Below are 16,705 nucleotides of genomic sequence, written 5' to 3'. Positions count from 1 at the left end.
CAACTGCAAAACAAATTCAGCAGCAGCAGAGAGAGAATTGCCTCCAGAGCCTGCAAGCCAAAACTCTGCCGCTTCCCCAAGACGGAGGAGCTTTGATGGCCGGGGACCTTGGGTCCACCCTGGATCTCCCTGCGCCAAGGCTCAAGTGGTGGCAAGGGGCACCGAGCTGCTTCAGGCCCAGGAAGAGCTCTGCTCAATGCTTGAGTGATGTCCACACTGCTGTTTATTCAGGGTGCCCTGGAACACACGGCCCTGTTTTGTTTCCTGGCCTCGATGGAGGAGGTGAAGGGGTGGCAGTGGCCATGCCAGGCACTGAGGAGGTGGCAGCTGCTCGCTCCAGCCCTCCTGCCACTTGCATACCAGCTATGGCTTGAGCAAAAGTTATAATTTAAAAAATTGCCTTAATTAACATGCATTTTTAATACATCATTAACTTCCCATCACATGTCCTGATCCAGAGGAGCTCTGTGGCTGGGTTCTGACTGTGGGCTTCTTCATCCCTACTCACAGAGAGAGTGAGTGACTCTTCATCAGTTTAGGCCCATCATTTCCTCAGTATCCAGCCCTGACTCTGGATTAACATGCACACTGAGGAGAAGGGGAGGGGGTCCTGCTAGGGGCACCACTGCTGGCCCCTCTCATCACAGGCTGTAGCTCCAGCATCCCACTCCATTCACTGCTATGAGTGAGGTTTAATTAAAAGCAGGAACCAGCAAAGTGTGGCTGGGTTTTAAAATTATATGCTGTTAGTTATTAACTGCTACAAATTAGGTAGATGTTGTTTCAAGGAGAGTAATTTCCACAGCCGGCGCTGGTGGAGCGAGTTGGCGTGGGGTATGGCACAACTTTCCAAAGCAGGCATTGCCAGCTTGCTCAGAAAAGCACTTTTTTGGCCACTTCTTGGGTTTTACGCATGACCGAGATTCAGCATTGTTCATGCTTGCTTGCAGCAATGATACTTCCCTGTCTATGAAAACTCATTTTTCATTTTAACAATAATTCCTGGGCAGGAAAAAACACGTCTTGGTTTCTCCACTGAGCCAAGCGCTGAAACAGAATATTGGGCCAAATTATGCTCTGATTTTGCAACTTTAAAATCTGCCTTTGCAAGTTAGTGCTGAATTTAGTTTGTTTCCCCCAGGCATTTTCCATGCAATAAAAATCATATTTCTTTTTAATTTTATTTTTCTTTTTTTTTTCCTTTTTCTTTTGCTATTGGGGGAAAAGGAAAACTCAAACAAGAGACCAAAGTCAATTGTTAGATTAAAATTATCTGAACTCTTGGTATTAGAGGAAAACCATAAGGAAAGCTCACTCCAAGTATCTTGCCTGGAAATCTCAATTATCAGCATAAATTCTGTTGATACAGAATGAGGCATTTTGAGTTGTGGCAGCCAGTGATTAAAAAAACCCTGAAAAACAAAACTCAGAGAAAAGCAAAACTTTGAGACTTCAACACTTCTGTTCATCCGTTTAAAGGGAGAATGCAGTGAGCTGGTTTGAAGATTTTTCCTTCCCCGCTACTTTTGCCGCTTCCACAACCCTGCAGGGGAGAAGCAAACAGTCTTTGAGCTGTAATAGGTGTCAAACCAAGCAAATTCAACAAAGTTTTAGTGAGTGAGAACGGAGAGCAGCGTTCACAACATTTTATTTGGCAGTCCCTTTATAGGTACTCAGACGTGGAGACCGAGAGTGTGATACACAGAGACAGATTGCTCTGGGATGGAGAATGGGGAATTTGAGGTGCCACGCATAGCACAGCTTTTATTGGGCTAGGAAATGCAGAGTGCAAACCACGGTCTTTGTCACAAAGGAAAAAGAAAACGCTCTTCAGAACAAAGTTTTTATGTTAATCTGGTAAAAACTGTTACAGAAATTATCACTGGTAGCTTTTTAAAAGCCAGTAAGGCTGAAGGCCACAACCTACTCATACCTTCAGAGCAGATAAATAAATTTTTCTTCAGGAGTTAACCAATAGATGGCATGTAGGGGTGTGTGTATAGTTATGTTTGAGTGTATATAAGTTTTCCTGGGAGTGTGAGAAATATAGTTAGAGAGGGAATGTAAAAACTCATTATTGTTTGTCATCAAGCAAAGGGACAGAAATTAAAGAGGCTGGAGGGGAAGTGAGCAGCTGTAGTCGTACTGACACCCATAACTTTTCACCAGGGTGAGGCAAAGCATCAGGACGTGAGAGGGCTCCTGCCCTTTTGAACTTGCTTCTATAGATCACCCTGAAATAGAGAAGTGAGAGAAAGCCTCCTGTCCCCAGTGGGGAGAGAGGAAACCAGCAGCTCATGCAAATATTTCGGATGAGAAGCTGAACACACGCCCTGCTCACATCCGCAGGGCCGGCCACGCTGAACGACTCCAACGTCTGTCGGAGCTGGAAACAGGTCTGAAGCAACAAGGACAAGAAGAGAAGTGTGCCTTCCTCATGTCCACTCCTGGGAAGTGTAAAAGATCACTTTAGCCATGATGGGGCCCTGCAGAGGCACCAAGTGTGGTGGTGGTGCCCCTAAATGTGGGTGGTGTAGGGTGCAGGATGATGAGCTCTGTGGGACATCATGGCCAGGCTGGGGCTCAGCTGTGCCCAGGCACAGGCAGCAGATCTGCAGGTCGTGCTCTTGCCCTGGCCATGGGCCGGTGGCTCTGCCTGGCAGAACCAAGGATGTCTCATCCCTGCTGCCACCAGCTGCTGGGCAGTGCATGAGTTGCCCTGTGGGACCTGTGCAGGGAGGTGTTTGTGCCTGGAGTGTTTTGTCCCTGAGAGCTGGCCCTGAACATCCCCTCCGTGCTGGGGATGAGCAGGGAGGGGATGTGGCATCAGGCCTGCTGCTGAGGCTGCTGGCTGTGCCTTTGAGGTGGCCATGGGGCTTTCCACCGGGCCCTGCCTGGCATGTGTTGGATGTGGAGTGGCCAATGCGGCCCAGCGGCTCTTCAGAGGCTCCTGGTTCTGTCTGCTGCTCAAATGGCCGTGGCTGAGGCCCCACAGGGTCAGGAGGCCTCAGTGTGGCACTGTGTGGCCTACAGTTTGCTCCTGAAAGCAAACTGAGAAGTGAGAGGCAGCTGCCACACTCACATACCCTTCATGAAGCCATGGCCCCCAGCTTGGCCTCTTGGACAAAGAAACAGAGTCATTTGCAAGACCTGAATTCCCCTCTGTGGTAGCACAAGCTGCCTTTTCACTCACCTTAGGAAACAGAGGTAGCGAGGAATGCTCAGAGTTAACAATACCCAAATGTATTTTGCTCTTTTGGATTAAAACAAGCTCCCTCTGAAATCAGATTTCTGCTGAGGCCAAGGGATGCTGCTTCTCTCCTGCCAGCTCTTTCTGCTTGATTTCTTGTCTGCTCCAAGGTCCTGGCAGAGACAGGAGTCCCACCATTGTAGGAACTGTGCATACCCCATTGAAGGAAAACATTTCCTATCTTACAGAGCTTCAGGTTTAAACAGAAAATGTTGTGAGGGGAAGAAAGCAAATAAAGTGATTCAGGCTGGCTGGTGGCAGGTGTGGGACTGGACTCTATTCTTCTGCTGTTCTGGTGGCCTCAGGATGAAGCCAGGTTTCATCCTAGTGTGCCTAGTGTGGGACAATCCAGCCTGTCTGAAATTCACAATGGCATTAAGCAACAGCAAAAAATTGGGGGTTTATGTCTCTATGCACATTGAGTGTCATCATCAATATTACAGTGAATTATCATTGATTAGGAAGTTCAACTGCATTGCATTGACATGGACTGAAAAGCTGGAGACACCCAAATTTCCAGAAAACATCTGTGTTTTCAGACAGCACCACTGCTGCTCGGCAGAGCACTGGAGGAGAGGTTTTACATGAGCGAGATTTGACATGTGCTATTTAAAAATGCAAAGATCTCTTGTTTTGCGTGAAGAGGCACATTTTCAAACAGGGAAATGGGTACATAACATCCTCTGAAAGCCCCTGGAAGTCTGAGTGTCATTGGTATCTCTGCAAAAGTTGCCCTGTCTGCACTCCTCTCACAGTGCTTTGGTGACAATTTGTGAGTGACACTTCAAGGCTGATTTTAGTAAGCCTGGCTCTGCCTGTGCTTTCCAGACCTTATTACCCACTCCTCAGTAGTCCAGAATTTGCTGTTATTTTAAAAAATTGTATGTCCTGAGAAAAAGTTCTGTAGGATAGCTCAGTGTTTCATCATCTGCATCTGTTTCAAAGTGTCTCCCATAGTATTTAGATAGTCTGGGGACTTGTAAGGGATGGTTGCCCTTTCTGCACTTCAAATTTTCAAATCCTGACATTAGGGTTTATTCTTGACTGTGAGTAGTTCAAAGGCAGCTTTGGTCCAAGCCTCCTTGATGGTAAATATTGCACAGCCATAGCTGCCTTCACCCTTAACAGTGTAGACCATTTCCTGCATTATTTTGTTTCATATTCAACACTCCATTCTTTTCTACCAACATTTGAGCAATTTGAGTCCCAAGCCTCACCCTGAATGTATTTTAACATTACTAGGTTGCATAACCGTTCTCAGGTAAAAAAAACCAGTGAGCATGTTACTCCTATTTAATTTATTAAACAGAGCCTTCCATGGCTCTAAAGGCTGCCCAGATTTTTGGGAAAATTCCCTGCTCACACAACTCTTGAACTGCAGGTGTAAGCATTTTGGTGATGCCTCATCACAGAGGTCAGTGTTCACCCAAGCCTTTGCTGCTGCTGCTGGAGACTGCAGACTGCAAAGTAAAATCCTAAATTCAAATGCTGAGAGGCAGAGATGTCCTTTTAGGGAGAAATATTCAAACGAGGTGCACAACACCAGGAAAAGTGGAATGGGGCAGGAGTCAGGGAGCAGCAGCCTGTCCCTTGCAAGAGAAAGCAGCAAATAACGAGTTGGTTATAGGAGAGATAAAAGAAAAGCTGACCTCTGCGATAAGCATGGAGGTGGTGGAACGCCGAAGCAAGGAGGCAATTATCCCAACTCTCTGGGATGAAGTGGGTACAAGAGCTAACAGAGCTGAGCAGTGAATTTCAGCAGCAAAAAAATAAAAAAATGGATCGTGCACAGCTGCAGGGGTTACTGCCGGAGACTGTATCAGAAAGAAGAAAAATGGATATTGCCTGCAGAGGGACTCAACACTTTATTGGGCTTCCAGGAGAAGTCGGCTCCAGCATACACAGGAATTTCTGAGGAGATGATTTCCCAGCTACTTTAGATTCACTGCAAACAGGTTTCAAGTGATAAAATTCTTTGGGGGATATGGGTTATAATGAATGATCCGTTTTAGAAGAGGAAACAAATAGTGGGATGTTGCAATGTTTTAGCAGGGAGAAAGCCATTGTTTCCAGATTTGTATTAATGATACAGAGTGGAAGGAGAATGGTGAGATGACAGCATTTGTAAATGAGGGAAGTGATCAAAGATCAGCAGCAGTCCCAGGAGGAAGGGTGAGAGCAGTTAGAAAATACTAAATTTCAGCTCCAATTCTCACACATCCCCTAGGATATTTTATAAATTTATTTGTTCCTGAAGAGTTTTCTGGGCACCCCAACTGAAGGCAGTGCAGGAAGCCTGCACACCTCTGTGATTTGGCCAGCAGTTAAATCCAGCTTCAGCTGCTAACACTGATGAGCTTGGAGTTGGGAGAGACCACAGGACTCCTGTCCTGTAAGCAACAGCCACCTGACATTGTTCCAAGGCTACTGTCACGAGCACAGTCTTTGTCCTGTGAACAAATGTGTGTATTACTCACAACTTGTAAGAACAAAGGAAAGAACAGTATTTGAACTGTGTTTTTCTAAACAACCACATGAACTATACTTCGAAAGGAAAAACGTCCTGTCAGGTTTTATATTCAACATTTCTTTATCTTTCTGAGACATCAGGAAAAAAAAAAATTACCTGCCCTGGAGATCTAAATTTGTAGGCAGAAAGATGCAAACTAGGAAATCCCAAAACACACAAAAATTATCTTGCTCAACTAACATTATACTACTTGCATGATAATAATTATAAACAGACACGCCATTTGATTATTTACAGATTCATTTCTCTACTTAGTTCAGCTAAAATTTGTAGAGTATTTCCCCTCATTTGTGGAGTAATTGACTTGTTCTCATGACAAGCCTGGGCTTACAATCCAAAGCTGAGTGTGATCTCTCCCTCACAGCCGGATGTCTCTGCGAAACGCACTGGGATTTCATCGTGTCTTGCTGGGTTCAGTACAAAAACTGCTGTTGAGATGCAAACACCTGGGCTGTGCAGAAAAGGATGCCGGGGACCAGAGGGGTGGCTTGCACTCTTTGCATTCACTGAAACAGCAAATCCAGAGGCTCTCCCCTTTACATGATGTCTGTAGTGCTGCCAAACCCAGAAGTTTTGGAGGTAGGAACATCTCAAAGAACCACCTGTCAGGGGACAGCACGAGAAGGCTTTCCATTTCCAGCACTCTGTAGGCTCTCTGGAGCAACCTGCTCTGCCATGGCTGTGGGTCAGGCTGCCCACATTTTGCTTCCCCTGCTCCCACTGTCACCACCCCAGATTGCCTCATCTCCTCTGTTGAAGGATAATTTTTGCTGTTGAATTTCTGCTGTTCTTCAGGCAAGTCTGCTGGTTGTCCTGCAAGGCTGTTTGATACCTTGGCACAACAAAGCTGGCCTTTGTCACTGGGCTCCTCCTCAAGCAAAGCCATTGTGTATCCTTCATTAGCCCATGGCACCCTGATGCCTTCCTCTGGTCGGGGTGAGGTGACACCTGGGCTCCCAAATCTCCCTCCTCTTATCAGCCTTTCCCTGTCCTTGCATGAGCACGGCCCTGGAGGAGGGCTCTCCTGTACCATGGGGTGAACAGCCTGTCCCATGTCTGGAGGCACAGGGAGCTGCCACACTTCTCAGGCTTTTTATGTGGCACAAAACACCCGCTTGTGCACACAGAGTCACCTTCTGCCTGCAGTCAGAGCCCTCCTCACACAAGCACCATTCTTGGCAACACTGTCTGGTTCAGCTCAGCTTCCTCTCCCCAGTGATCATGTACTGGTTCCTCATCTTTATCAGAATGGGCAGCTTTGTACCTTAAACCTGCTTTGGTTTTTGCTGCTTTGTGTTCATGTTGGGCATTTTTTGGTGGGGCTCTTCTTTTCCGTGTGGATGCTCTTTCACACTGCCAGTTTGGTCTGTGTCACCTCACTGTCTGGTTTTCCTGAGGAGCTGGTCCCAAGCGGAAATGGGAGGTCACCTATTGTGTGTTTCAAAAATTTGTAAGAAGTATTCACTGGGAATCAGATATGAAAATGTGCACAGAGTTAGAAGAGAAAGTATTAGTGGCATAACCCTTCTAATGATATTCCCTACAGATCTTACAGGTATAAATATTTCCAGTGTTGAACAAGTGCTGCCTTAAATCATTCAATCACTCTCTGTAGGCTGCAGCTCACTCAACAGCAAAGTTTTGTCCTGTTTCCAATCTCTCCTCAACAGGGAACACAGGATTGCTCCATCATATTCACTGTGTGTTCTCTTCTGCTGCCACTTTCCATGCTGCTTGGCTGAGTACTTTTTCCCCAGTCGGGCAACTGGTAAGAAACCAGTATCTCACTGTGATTATTATGATTTAGTCTTTGCCTGTAATCAGGGGCAAATCTAACCTCTAGCAGAGGGTCAAGAGCTTTTTCGTATGGGTGACACACCACGTGTGACTGAGGCCAGGCTCCCATGGACATCTTGTCCTGTTCTGTAGCAGAGTTACACCAGGGAAAGGTTTGGCACAGGCTGTAAAAACTAAACCTTGACCCAGCCACGAGCAAATGAGAGCGAGGCAGCTGTTTAAAATGCCTGATGGTGAATTCAGATTAAACCATTTCAATATTGACTGAAATGCTTAATTTTATTGGCACTGGCTACTGTGAGCACACTTCCCTCTCAGTGACAAGCAGCAGGATTACCCAGCTCAGAGGTCAGCAGGTGGGCTCTCCATCCTTAGCTCCCCTCTGAGGACAGGGCTGGAGAAGGGATGATCCCTAACTCAGGCCATCACACCCCTGCCCTTGAACACTGGGGAGAATGAAGCAGATGCAAGTGGCTGGTGATCTGCTTTTCAGCCCAGCACTTCTGACCAGGGGACGCTGGGCTGCGTGGCCAGAAGCCAGTGAGCTGCCAGCAGAGTGTTTGTGTGAAGACACATAAAACATCTTTTGGCTGACAAACTGCATTACATGTCTGTCCCCATGCCCAGGAGTAGGCAGAGCAGTTCTCTGCTTCAACTCCCTGTGTTATATATATATATGTGTGTGTGTATGCATAGCCAAAAATGTGAACTTCTTGTGGTGGTGATTTCTCCAAGCTCCTGCCCAAGACAAAGCCAATGCCCCCAGGATCTGTCTGGAGAAGGGAAGGCGCTCTGTCTGCTCAATCAACGCGCTGACACCACAGTCCCTGAGAATTGGCTTGGCAGCGGGCGCTCTCCGAGCCAGAACTGGCAGATCAGCAGCTGCTGGAAGCAGACACTCCTTCGCAAGTTCTGGTCCTCTCTGGTGTCACCCAAGCTGCTTCCCTGACTTCCAGCGACGGCTTTTTGTTAATTAGGTCACGCGTGGCCCCGCCGCGCGACGCGGCGCCAACGCTCTGGTGCCGGTGTGTCTTTTCACTTTTGTGAGCCTGGCATTTTCTTTGCTCTCCAGGTTATGCCAAGACAGAAGGAGGGACTTGGAGAGGGAGGATTAACCTTTCGCTGGCCACGATTCCCTCCCTCTTATCGCGGAGGCTTCAGCAAGGCGCTCCCCCCCAGCCAGCCTATCTGTCTGAATTGCTGAAAGCATAATGCTCCCATATGAGAGATAAGTAAGTGAGCTCTCTTTCTTTTCCGTAGGGATGAACCATAGTGTATGCAGATTATTGGGAGAAGAAAATAATATCAGAGAAAGGTGGCTTTCTTAAAAGGCATCGGTAGCATTAGTGTCATGTGTGAAGCACCCATTTGTGACAACTGTACAGACCTTTCAATGGAAAATTGTGCTGTGCTACCTTTTAAAGTATGAAATGCTAATTTTGGATTTACAGTTTTTGAACTGGAGGGCTGCATTTTGCATGGAATTTTGTTTAATTTCCCAGAGAAAAAAGGCATTTGAAACACAACTGCCTACAGCCAACTGTCAACAAAAATCAACTGTAATAACACGCGGCCTGTCACTGATTTATGTGGTGATGTGGTAATCTTCTCAATTTAGCTGGATATTTCTTCTTCATACCAAATAGCTGAAAGTCTTGCTAGACATTTATGAATATCGGGAGGTGCTATTAGGATGATAATGGGGCAAGATTAAAGAGGTGCTCACTAGTTCAAAGTGCCAGTTAAAGAGACAGGGAATCGAGAGGTGCAGATATATATGGCCCGTTGGTATAAGTGAACTTTATATTTTCAGAGTTGCTTAAGATTTGGGAGACGGCATATTGAAATCCATCTGCCAGGAGAGCGTCTTTCTAAAGGGAGACTGGGGGAAGAAGCAACTGTATGCTTTTTTTTTCTCCTAAAAACATGCTTTTGTTTAGCAGGAGGTTTGGACTGAAAATCTTAGGTATGGAAGCTGGAGCAAGTGAGTGTGGATGATGTTTTAGCAAGCAGAATGCTGGGAATTCTCCCCCTTTTCTCCAAAGGTCCGAGCCTCAGCCATGGTCACTTTGCAGCAGGCTGTGTCTCAGCCAGGACTGGCGAGTAACACATCACACTCTACGTGTTACAGCTAAGAAAAGTAATTGGCCTCTCATAAAGAGCCAGAACTAATGCAGACAAAACGATATTGCAAGACTTGAGCTGCAAATAAAGAGACAAGTTTGTGTTTTACAAAAATGTATAATTTACCAGGCATTTCATTATGCTGTATAAAAAGGCAAAAATGATAATTGAAAATAAATGTGGCTGCCTAGCTACAGTATATGCTGCCAGCGTTACTGGAAATAGAAGTGCTTTCTTGCTGAAGAGAGTTAAAATTTTCATACAACTTCTGTCTGCAGACTTGTGTAATGTATCTTGTTAAATTTGTTTCAGTTTGGGTATTTGTTACAGAGAAGCAGGCAAAATGTGAGGCTCCGTCTGTGTATTTTTATATCTAGGGGGTTGTACAATTATATTAATTATTAACAGCCTCTTCTGCAGATGCACACATCTGTGGAGTCTGAGGCAGGATTCATCTTGCTGAGTTTATTCCAGAGTGGGGAAAGTGCATCAGTTGCCTTCAAGGTTGCCAGAGATATCCCACAGCAAACTCCTGTCTTCCAAGGAACATGGTTACAAATAGAGATAAACCAAAGTAATGCAGCTGGGCTATTTTGCCCTGAAGCAAAGGGAATTCTGAACTGCTGTTTTTCTTCAGTGCATGGGCTACTTGGGGATGCTGAGAATTAGTGGAGGGGGAGAAGGTCTAGGGAATTGTCATTGCTTCTGTCCTTTAAGCTTCTTTCTGGCCCCCTCATTCCTGGCAAGAGGAAGCTGCCACAGACATGGTGTCCCTCTGTGTCCAAATGTAGGAGTCTCCCTGTGCTCTGCCCACCCAGTGTGGGAAAACCTTCCCCAAGGGAGCTTTGGGGGGAAAAACCCTCCTCTGGATTGAGATTTTCCCTCCAAGCTCTTCAATTTGTCAACAGAGAGAACTGTAAAAGGCTCCAGGCTCAGTTCTTCCCAGGGTCTGCTCATGCCCCACAGCAACAAAATGCTGTGCAGGTTATCCAAGCTGAAACTACTGAGTTTCCATTAGCTCTGGAATTAAGCTAAAAAAGACAAGGTGAAAGGTTTTCCCTTGGCTTTAAAGGCCAAGGAGGCAGGGACAGAGAAATGGGATGAGTCCCTTGTTGGCACTCCCATTCCACAGATCCCTCACCAGGGTGCATGGGATGGCAACAGAGTGGACAGGGTACAGGGAAAAGAACTCATCAGCAGGAAGGTTGTACTTTCATGTGTGTGTTTAAATCCAATGTTCAAAATTATCTTCTTTTTCATTCTTTCTTTCCATTTGGGCTCTTCTTTTATCTACATTCTCAGCTGGGCTGCATTGTTCAGAGTTGTGGTTGTGTTTGGATGGGTCAGGCCCTATGAATTCACTTGGCCTTGAAGCAAAAAAACTCATCATGAATAATGAAAGAAAGGAAAATAATGCCTGAGACAGTATGACTTTAAAAATGATTAATATCTATTCTTTCCCTCATAATTTGCCTCCAGACTTTTCCCTTTTCAAAATAGCTTGCCATTAGCAGTTGAACTTTCAATAGTCAGTACTTTGATGGAACTGGTGTTCTGAAGCCAAAGGGAACATAATTATTATTATTACTGTTATTGTTATTATTATTTGGAATCAAGGTTCATTTTGGTAAGTTCAAAGCCCTGGGTGAATACAGAAAGGCCCAAGTTCTGTCCTCCAGCACATCTTGCTGGCTCAAGCTGGCCACTTGGAACATAGCAGTGTTTGCCAGGCAGGTACTGAAATTGTTGTGACCGTGGATGTGTAAACAGCAGCATCAGCTCCCATCCAATACTGCTGACAGGAAAGCTGGTCCTGTGCAGAGCAGCACCGAGGGGATTTGCAGTTATGAAGGAATGGGATATATCAGGGATGCAGCTGGCTGTCACTAAGTAGCTCAGCAACTCTCAGGGGCCTCCACTCGGGCTCCCCACGCCTCCTCTCAGGCAGGAGATTTTCCTGCTTCAGAGGCTTTTATTAAAAACCAGTTCAGGTAAATGCTGACAATAAGCAAGCAAACCTGTTGAGCCTCGAGTCCACAACGTGCCAGGCAACAGGATGCTTCTCTGTGACATTTAAGAGTGGTAACACCTGAAGAAAATATTGCATGTTTTACCCTTTCTGCTTCAAATAACACCAAAAGCTGCTGCTCTTGCAATTGCATTTCGGGGCATTTTCAGCAGGCTGTCCCCACCTCTGTCCCCAGGATCTAAGGGCCCCCATCTGCCTCTGATTAAAGGAAACCTCCATTAGTGCCATGGTTGGGACTCTGAAATAACCCAGAGCAGCTTTATGTACCCCAAAAGCAGCTCCACAGCAGAATTTGGGGTGTGCTGAGGCAGGGCTGCTGGCAGGGTGTGGAGCAGAGCACTCACAGCCAATGAGCTCTGGGAGTTAATTAGTGTGTTATCCCAAACACCTGTGGAGCACACTTATAGCCTCAGCTTGCTCTGGCTGCAGTTTTAGTCTGTGCTGTTCCACGTTCCCTCACAGCAGCTCCCCCCAGCTCCCTGGGCTACCCTGAGCTTTGGGTGAGGTAAGTTTGCCTGTTATTCCTAAAGTTTTACAGATTTGTGGCACAACAATGCTCCGTGTTTCTTTGAGGTGATGAGCAGAGAAAGCTTGATGGTTGTAGGACCTGAAGTTGCTCCTTGCTATGGCTGTTGTAAGGTGGCGTAGCTGCTTGGGATGTGAAAGGTGATGATTTTCTGTGGTGAAATTCTTAATTTTTTTTCTCTTTTAAGCCCTCTCCCCATCTATATTTACCCTCAGTTCTGTGGTTCAACTTTGTTGGCATATTTATGCACCTGTATATGTGTATTGTTTCTCTTGTAAGCCTTCCCTGAGCTGGTCATCTGTGGAGAGGATGAGGATTTTATGGGAATTCAGTGGGGTTTTTATGAGAATCAGTGCTTTTTAAGTCACAGTTCTTTGATTTTTCTGTCAAAATAGCAGATGATTATTTTGTTGCTAATGGTCAGCTGTGCCAGCTCTGTGAGCATTGTGGTCCTGGTAGTTTGTAGAGTCGGTTTTTTTATGGCCTTTAGACAATACTCCCACTGAGTGTGGGGATTTTTACCCCTGGTAAATATAAGGGTTACCCCAAGTTTCCACTTCACCCCTTTCCTGGTGCTGGAGGAGGGTTGGGGGAACAAAAGGTGAATCTTTTTCCTCAGCTGCTGGAGCTTCAGAGGGCCTGGGCAGTGTTAACGAGGCACAGCTGGGCCTCGTTTAAACACTTAAGGCTAAAGGGTGAAGCCATGAGGAGCTTCCAGAACCTTTTGGGCTTTTCCAATCAGGCTGTGGATTAATTAATTATCTCTGCCTTCTGCTAGAGGTGGAAGGAAGCCTTTTAATGCCTGCCAGGGGATAAATCTTGTGTTGTCCACTGAAAGCATAGCAGGCTCAGCTCAAATGGGTGAACCTGTGTCATGTACCCCATTTTCTGGATTTTAATGGCTTGGAGGTGGAGTTCCTACATAGAAACCCCCTCTGCTTCCAGGGGGTTCACCTGCAGCATGTGCCAGGCTGGGTTTGAAGCCATCCAAATGCACTTGTGTGTTACCTGCAGAGATAATTGAATGTATGTGCACATCCCCAGCAGAACACCTGTGCTGCCTCCCTGGCATGCATAAGTATTCCCTGCATGCCTGTGTGTTCCCTGCAAGCTACACTACACATTGAGACAATCCGTATATTGCATTAGGACAGACCCTATGCAGACAATGCTCCAGGTACTGATTTTTCTTTTTTTTTTTTTTGAGTGTAAATCCTGAAATATGGCTGATATGGTCCACTGCAAAATGAACCTATATTGGAAATGGCAAAATTGTAATGTAAAATATACTGGGGTCAGTGGGGTGTGATGTTTTTTGCATACATTTTTTCTCCCTTGACCCATGCCATTCTCCTGCATATCGGGGGAAAAAAGCTTCATCTCACACGGAAATGTGATGTCCTTTACTGCCAGAGGCTGTTGCTGTTTTAAATGAGGAAAAAGCACAATGCATGAAGAAGGAAAATTAAAGCATATTCATTTTGGAAATTAGATACGGTGTCAGGAGACTCTCTGGAAATAGCATGGTTTGAATGGAGCACCAGACTACAAGACAGTTCACTGAACTTTTGACCACTATTTATACTATGGGAGCTTTTGAAATGGGAAGACAGCGAAGTATTTTATAGCTGTTTAATAGTGGATTGTGGTTTTTACTAGACATTTATCTTCCCTATGAGTGTATATAAGATAAGTAAACATTATGGAGTGTAATTGCCTTGTGTTGGAAGCGCTTTAATTTAGGGCTGCTTTATGCTCCCTGTTTGTGGCACCTCTCATCCCCAGGCACAGTGAGGGGGTGCAGGTGCCACCTGAGTGCCTGACTCCATCCCAGGATCCAACACCTAGCTGAGCCTGCTCCTGGCATCTCAGTGATGCTTCTGCTGTTTGTGTTGGGCAAAAAACTTAAGCCTAAAGCAGAGGTGCTTGTGGCCCTGGACTCAGGTGACTTCTAGCTCCAGGCCTGACTTAATTCCCTTATCATTGAAACTCACTTTAACCTGCTCTGTGGCTTCATCCCTCTTTAGCATTCCAAGTGCAGGGAGCAATCCACCCTTCCAGGGCTGGCAGCTCTCTTATTACAATTGTGACGCTGCATCACCAGGCAGACATGCATGAATGAAACGCTGTTTGTAAAACCAAAAATGTGTTTGGGGTATTTTTAGGTCCTATTAACTTGGGCTGTTGTTCAGGGAAATAATACGGAAAGATCAGAATTTTGGCATAATCTGAGAAACGTGGTCTCGGCATAGTCAAGACTTTTTTCCCTTCTCCCTTTACTTCCCAGCTACATAAGTTTTTAGCTTCAGCTGGCACAGGGAGAGTTGCACTGTGGCTGTGGGTCTCAAGGAGCATTGAGAGGGAGGTGCTCTGGAGAAGGAGCTGCCCCTGCCAAACCAGCCACCTTCTCCTGGGGCTGAGGGCTCAAATGGAGTCATGGTGCACTGGGATTGGTGCAGGTAGTGCTGTTTCCCTTTCTGTTTCCTTTTCCCTCTTTGAGACAATTATAAAACAGATCACTTACTGCTTAATACTGAGAGGCAAGCCATAAAGCCTTTTTCCCTTTTTTTGTTTTTTTTTTTTTTTTTGTGCTCTTATGAGAAGTTTAGGCTGATGGACATCCATTCCGTGGTCCCTTTGTCTTTTGTCATAGTACATCTTAGCCTATGGGAGAAGGAAAAAAAGATTTTTTTCCTTCTGCCATGGAAGATGCTTTTCTTCCTTGGACCAGAAGCTCCTCTCCTCTCAGTAGCCAGTAACAACCCTTCTGTTCATCCTTATGTCAGAGCCCCAGTGTGGAGCTAATAGAGATGGCTGACAATTAGGGATGAGCTGAGATGCTTTGGCAGGCTCCGGGTGCCGCGGCCCCCGGGGTGCTCTGGGATCCCTGGGAGCAGCTGGTGCAGTGCCAGCCGTGCTTCCCATGTGCCCTGTGCTCCTGGGGACAGCACTGGGCGTGCTGAGCCCGGCTGGGGGCTGCGGCACAGTGTGAGGGGCAGTCTCTCAGAGTCAGCTCTTCCCTCCCTGGCTGCTCTCTGTCGCTTCTTTTTGCCAAGATGTCCCAGGCACTGTCAGGTCTCTTCTCCTGTGGGAGATGGATGTGACAATATCCCAGGATGACTCTATTTTGTCCTCAGGAGTAGCTTGATGGGTCACAGCTGGAGAGACAGTGTCCCTGGAACATACAACAGAGACAATGCATGGAATAATGTTTTTAAAGGAATGCAAATTCCCCCTCAGTGCACACCTCCTCAGGTGTTGGGTTTGTTACTTCCTTTTGTAATGATTATGTATTTTACTTTATTTTTCTCTAGACTTAGAGTATTTCTATCTTGTGCTTTCTTGTTGCCCAAGACAATATCATGAAATACCTTGAGATCCTATTTATGCCAAAACTGTATGGGACAAGTGGTAATTTTGGATGTTTTCCTTACTCTTTATTCAGTGTGGGACTACTCAGACATAACTTGAAACAATACCCCAAGTAACCATTGGTGAAAAAGCAAATACCCCAAACAAATTTCTCAAAATTAGAATTTTGCCATGGGATGGTTTAGCTGAGCCATGACCAGCAGCTTGTCATCTCTAGCATGGCTTCCACCCTGAAAGACTGAATTTACCTTTTCTGCTCATCCTGACTAGCTATTTGTGGGAGTGTGGAGAAAAGCTGCTTCCCCAGCCTCATTAGGGAGCTGTGCTGCAGGAAAATTGCTTAGGGAATTTTTGTACATCATTTGAATCCCGTGAAACTGAAATGAAGAGGTGTGTTTTCATTATTTTATTTCACTTTTCTTAAGGCTCCAGGGTCTCTTTCACCACGGTGTGGAAATTTGTACCTCAGTGTTCCTGTCTGCCAAGTGTGTCTGATATTTGTGGAGGACTTTGGAAGTGTCTCAGCCTCCAGCCCAGTAAAACTTTTAATCTGCACCATGTGTCTATTAAAGAGGAGTGGTAAAGTGCAACAGGTGGCCAAAACCTAGAAATTAGCAAATTTCAATTTGCATTTTGGAGGCGTATGAAATACATCTGTGTCGTCTCTAGAAACACAGAGAGGGACCATGCTGACAGATCTTTATCCTACATGTCTGCACATGCTTTTCTGAGGAAAAAACCCACAAAACCAGACCAGAGCCAAGGCACAGGGGTAGTGAAACAGAAAAACGAGTGGCTTGTCCCCATGGCTCACACTGTGGTCCGTGTGAGCACATCAGACACGGATTCTTTGTGTGTGTGAGGAGATAACAGATCCACATTAATTTCAGAGCTGATTGCCGTTCTTTATTAATAGAAATGTGATGTGGTGCCAACGCCAAGCCCTGCCAGCCTTTCCTTTTTATCTCCTCTTTCAAACATAGACAGCGTGGAAAGCCTGATCAGGAGGATCCCCCCATCCCTGTTTATTTCACAGCTTGTTAAGCTGAGGGACAGTAATGGCACCTTCCCATGGCT

At 45.9% G+C, this 16,705-nt stretch overlaps 1 long non-coding RNA gene across 1 annotated transcript in view; it reads left to right on the top strand.

The window, feature by feature from the left end:
* Nucleotides 1–12,163: 12,163 nt before the first annotated feature.
* LOC135446162 (uncharacterized) overlaps nucleotides 12,164–16,705 on the top strand; it is a 48,286-nt gene continuing 43,744 nt past the window's right edge. The window contains exon 1 of the long non-coding RNA XR_010439682.1: nucleotides 12,164–12,235. This is a non-coding gene — a long non-coding RNA (uncharacterized LOC135446162). The remainder of the gene's footprint in view (nucleotides 12,236–16,705) is intronic.

The sequence above is a fragment of the Zonotrichia leucophrys genome, chromosome 3, assembly GCF_028769735.1.
Source record: "Zonotrichia leucophrys gambelii isolate GWCS_2022_RI chromosome 3, RI_Zleu_2.0, whole genome shotgun sequence".
Lineage (NCBI taxonomy): Eukaryota > Metazoa > Chordata > Aves > Passeriformes > Passerellidae > Zonotrichia > Zonotrichia leucophrys.
The sequence above is the reverse complement of the archived record's forward strand: the minus strand, read 5'-3'. Positions and strand labels throughout refer to the sequence as shown.